Source organism: Lactuca serriola, chromosome 1 (assembly GCF_051521515.1).
Source record: "Lactuca serriola cultivar US96UC23 chromosome 1, Lser_US96UC23_V15, whole genome shotgun sequence".
NCBI classification, from domain to species: domain Eukaryota; kingdom Viridiplantae; phylum Streptophyta; class Magnoliopsida; order Asterales; family Asteraceae; genus Lactuca; species Lactuca serriola.
The window spans coordinates 190,332,382-190,338,381 of NC_136408.1; positions in this window are offsets into that span (position 1 = coordinate 190,332,382).

The window sequence follows — 6,000 nt, forward strand, 5'->3', positions numbered from 1 at the left end:
ATAACCCCGCTTGGTTTGAGGGATGCAGTATGTTTAGCAGCCTAAACCTAAAATGTATTCAGGAAAATTATTATCGTTAACCAATAAAGGTTGAAGTTGAGCGCCCCTGCTTAAGCATATAAGGTTTTGAGTGAAAAAAGTGAGGTGCATGTTTAAAAAAAAGAGAGAGAATTGGAAGAAAAGTTTGAAGAATTTTGGAGCAACTAAAGTGAAGATCAAAAGATCAAAATTCCAAGAAATTCACAAAGTTGAAGATACCAGAAATCAAATCAAACAAGGTGGTGAATTAAATGAAATCAAAGATCAAATTATCAAGGAAATGAAGAATTCCAAAGAGCTCCATAGTGGTATCATAAATTGTAATTCTAGATTATGTATGTTTGGGTTGCTCAACCAAAAACACCTTGAGGTTAGGAGGTTTTTGCGGATGAATTCGGAGGGTTGCATAAAATGAGCATTGTTCGAAAGAAGTGGGCGAGTGTTTATGAAGATTGTGAGTATTTAAAGTATGGGGGTACTTTAGGGAAATTTTAGACACAAATGCATGTGTTGAGGTCTTGGCATAATGGTTGAACTAGAATCGGATTGTTCTATGTGATGTTAGTAAATAAGGGTTAAGTTTACATTTGCATGAGGGCAAGCAAAGACTAAGTGTGGGGTATTTTGATATTTGCATATTTATACCCATTTTCAGGCAATATTTGAGAACATTTTTATTAATAAGTTGATAATATGTTTAGAATAATGATACTTATGACTTTGAATTGTTATTTTCAGTCAATTAGAAGTATTTTCGAAGAGAAGGACCAAAAGCGACAATCTATAGAACATGGGAGACTTGGAACACAAGAGATGAAGAAATCCACGGAAATTACTAAAACCACGTCGTGGCATGGATATCCACGACGTGGCATGAGTAGCCTTGAAGATAAAGATCGCGTAGAGAAGGAGACCTTACCCGATGCGGATAACTTGGGGGCCACATCATGGCATGTATATCCACGATGTGGCGCGGGATTTTTAAGGTTATTTAAGCACCCTTGACCATTACGAATAGGGAGAATTTTTGGCTAAAGAAAGGAGTTCCAGAAGACGATTTTGAGCAAAAGAAAAGTTATGGGAAAAGGCTTTCAACACCAAAAGAGTGAAGGTCCATAATTTAGTTTATTTATTTGTTAACTAGGAACATGTTTCGTTACACTTTGATTTATGTTAGTGTGTTAGTTGCTATTATGAACAGCTGAATCTAGCTACTGTTGTTTAGCTAGATGAAGCTTCCAACTTATGAATAGCTTAATTTTTATGGATTTATTTATTTGGTAAATTGCTTGTGTTTGATTTATAGTTACCTAGCATGCTTGTGTTTGTTTCTCTAGTTGCTTGATTTCATGTTCTGTGTAGCTTAGTGACCATTAACTGCATCAACTTGTTTACCTAATGATTTAGTGAACATTGAATTGTTAGAGCTAGGATTGACCAATCTTAGTTAGTAATTAGAGTAAATAAACTTAGCTGTGCTAGAGAACGTGGATTGTGACTATAATTGCGTTTACATAATAAATCTCACATAGTATATTCATATTCATAATTGGTTCTATGTTTAATTGTGTGTGACCATACATAGTTTGACATAAAATAATTAATTATTGGTAAAGTTAGAATTAAATTACTAATACAATTAAAACCAACTTGATAATCCACAATTATTAGCTAGCCGTAAGGACGAAGTGGATTCGAACTAGACAAGAGTATGTGTTTACTTATTGATTGAATTTGAGTTAAGTTCGTCTAATCTTGTAAAATCAGATAAAACCCTTTATAAACTTGTTACCAATTAGGTTAATTTGATAGCAAATAGATTAATTAGTAACACCGTTCCCTGTGATCGACACCCGACTTACCCAAGCTATACTGTAATCCGACTAGGTACACTGCCTATAAGTGCATAGTTAGTTTAAGTTTGTTAGGTTATAAATATTAAAATTAGTGGGTACTTTCGTGCACATCATGAAGCTTCGGTCAGTAACAAGGAGAAAAAGAAGAAGAAGATTGGTGAGGATGACACAGACAATGAGGATGATGTCTATGCTGAAAATCCTAAGAACCCCTTTCAGAAGGTAAAGTCCTATGAAAAGGAAATGGAAGAAAACTACAAGAAACAAAAAGCTGAGCTCGAGCAAAAGTGAAAGGAGGCGGAGCTCCTAGAAAAGAAAAAGTCCATGTTTCTTGTCTGGACGATAGATTCGCTTCAAAGAAGCGTAATCGACCTGAAGTTTGCTCAACCCCAGTACTTGACCTGAAGTTCCAAGAAGATTACTACTGTCAAGGTGTTGAAGCCCTACTCAGTAGGGAAGTTTATTAATGTCAAATTCAAAGTGACTCGAGGAACCGAAGGCTCAGTTCATGTCACACCCCGAAACCGATGGCGGAAACGTTCCGGAGCGGAGGACATCATGTAAAGTATCACAACCAATGTAGATAGTAAGCATAGTAAACACAACCATTACATTACATAGTAAATTTACATTTATTTGAAAAGAAAAGTAATACATATTTTATCTATACAACAGTATAACAAAAGTAAAGACGAGACTTCTATACGCTCCATCTTCTCCAAAAGATTGCGGGATACCTGTCTAGCGTTGACCTGAGAATACAAGCAGTTTTAGAAATATCAGCATAAAGCTGGTGAGTTCATAAGCATGTTTGAAAGGAAAACCGGTTATTTAATCTTGTGATAAATACTTCATTTCCTTTGATAAAGATTTCTGTAATATCGAAAACCATTGATACTGAGTTATGAAATACATATGCATGTTTTCCCAGAAAATCCCATATTTTCTAACATGTAAGTCGATTTCCATAAGATAAGAAAAACCCAGGTTATCACCAGCACAATAAGAAAACAATAAGTTAAGATCCTTGGAATGCCATCCAATACGAAAGTAGGTAGTTTTAATACATAAAACTATAGATTAAGAACTATGGAATACCCTCCAGTACAAAAGTAGATATTTTTAATACATAAAACTATAGATTCATAACTCTGGAATACCCTCCAGTACGAAAGTGGGTAGTTTTAATACATAAAACTATAGATTAAGAACTCTGGAATACCCTCTAGTATGAAAGTAGGTAGTCTTATTACATAAATAAGACTATAGAAGAAAGAAAGAAATAAATCCGTGAATAAAACTAATCAGTTTAATTCGTATTGTGAGTCGTATAACCATACTGATTTGACCCTTAACATCCTTGCCGTTCTGCAAGCGTCGAACGATATCCGAAATTTGTCACCCCAGGCGTGCCCGCCTAACTGTAGCTAGCAGTTAAGGTGTGGGATTGTCAGTCCCGAATAGATCTATTCATAAATTTCACACTCTCCCTCCAGGAGACTCTGGTTATACTTCCGGTGAGGATTTACTGGTACCCCGAAGGGTATAACGAAGACGAATCTCACAAGCTAGTATTAAATAATTCACTGTGCACTTGGTCGTTATCGAGTTTCGAAATCGTTCGAAACGAAGTAGAGTATAAATAATTAAATACAAAGTAATTATTTAGCATGATACTCTAGATTAAACATGGATAAACTAAATCAGACATAGTTTATATATCGTCTTTTCATGAAATCTGAATCTGTGAAACAAGTAATGAAGATCCTAAATTATTCCCATAATAATTTGATTGGTGTGATAAATTTCCCCACACTATATTGAAAACTATGTAATTATATTCAGAAAACATCCCTTATGCTCCGCATATTACAAAAGGGATAAAGATATCTAAAAGTTTGTCAAAAAATCGTATAATTACATCAATTTTTAAGTTACGAAAACATTTATGGTTTGCTTGTATTCCCCCCTGAAAACATGAAAAACTCGGAAAAAGAGTAAGGGTATGAACTCACCAGTCGAGAAATGTGCCGATTAGGATGCTAAGTGTCAGTTCGGGGCTTGAAAACATGTGAGGTTCCTATGTAATATGAAGAGATACATAATTGTATCTAATTAGACTTAGAACTACCAATTAAGTAAGACAATACATTCCAAGATGCGAAAACACTTTATTTCAAGTGTTAGGAGTGATCCGGGTAACATCTAAGGGTATGTAGGGCTTAGATATGGAGTTTGCTCTTCAAGAGTAAACTCCTAAGGGAGATTATGGCCCTATGACCATATCCCCATGATTTTACGGCCGTAGACTCATGGGTGGAGTGTTCTTGGATGCTTAATGGCCTTACAACACTTGTGGAATTAGGCTAGGCTCAGTTCTAAGGCATTGGAAGAGATTTAACCATCAAATGGACCATTATGGGGAGTTTACGGTAGTAAACATAGAGTTTACAGCCATAAACTCTTACTTACCCTTTTCGTTCATATTTTGGTTGTCCTAAGTTAATCATAAGTGGTTCTAGTCTAAAGTACAAGCCATGGAAGGAAGTTAGCGCACCGTTTGACCACTATAGAGGATTTTACGGCCCAGGAACCATTCCTTGGGGGGGTTTACGTCCGTAATCTCCTAAGGGGGTGGTTTCTTTCATGATTAAGGTCCATAACATAATGGTGGTTGATTCTAGACATTATTCCAAGGCTTAGGAGGTGTTTAAGGGGCATTTTAACACCTTAAAAGGTGTTTACGGCCTTAGAAGGGGTGTTTACGGTCCAAGCATGCTCTTGGGCCGTAAAATCATGTTTACTCCGCAATTGTTAAGATTTTGGTGATCCTAGTCCATTCAAGAAAGCCCTAGGTCATATCTAAGCTCCAGAATTTGGAAGGGTTTTGGGGCTCTAAAACCCCATATAAAGGTGTTTATAGTTTGGGATTGTTCCTGGACTGTAAACACATGTTCTTGGTCCTTTTGAATGATTCAAACACGAATTTCAAAGCTAAACATGCTAAACTATAAGCTAGGAAGGATTTACTTACCAAATTGGAGCTTGAATGAGGTGATTTTGGATCAAGGTTTGGATTTGTAGAGAGAGAGTAGTGAGAGAGAGTGAAAAAGCTTCAAATGAGGTCCTCTAAACTTTATATATGGTTTGAGTTTGAGACCCAGTGGAAATCTACCTGATACTGACGTCGAACGAGGCTTATGGTCGTACCCGATTTAGTTGTCGTAACTCGACGTGGATGAAACTAAAAAATTTTCCAAATAAAAATTGGGATGTTTTAACGTGTTTCAAATGGGTTTGGACACTCATGAGATTATAATAAAGGTATCAGTTTAATTAACTTAACCCAAAAGTTAACGGAAAAATTGGAAATACAAACGGTTTTATTAACGGGAACAGGTTACAGTGACGGAATAAATTACAGGTTGTCAGATTATCCCCCCGTTAGAGAAAATTTCGTCCCGAAATTTAAAAATTAAGATACAAATCATGGAATTAGAAAGAGATGCGGATATTTCTGTTTCATCGAGTCTTTGAGCTCCCAAGTGAATTCGGGTCCCCGCTTGGCATTCCAGTTAACCTTCACTATTGGGATGTGGCTTTGCTTCGTACGTTTGATCTCTCGATCCATGATTTCGATGGGTTCTTCCACGAAGTTCAGGTTTTCGTTGATCTCGATCTCATCAAGAGGGATCACGAGGGTTTCATCGGATAGACACTTTTTAAGATTTAAGATGTGGAAGACAGATTGGATGTTGCTAAGTTCTTGAGGTAGTCGGAGCTTATAGGCTGCGGGACCGATCCTAGCAAGGATCTCGAGAGGTCCGATGTACCTCAGGTTAAGTTTTCCATGCTTTCCAAAGCATATCATGCCCTTCCAGGGCGAGACCTTCAACAGGACACGATCTCCAACCTGGAATTCCAAAGGTTTCCGTCGTTTATCGACGTAACTCTTCTGTCTGTCTCGTGAAGCTTTCAGTCATCCTCGGATTTGGATGATCTTCTCGATTGTTTTGCGGATGATTTCAGGACCAGTGAGAGCACTATCGGGGACTCGACTCTTAGCTAGTTGTGTGTCCCCTACCTCGGCCCAACACAGAGGGGG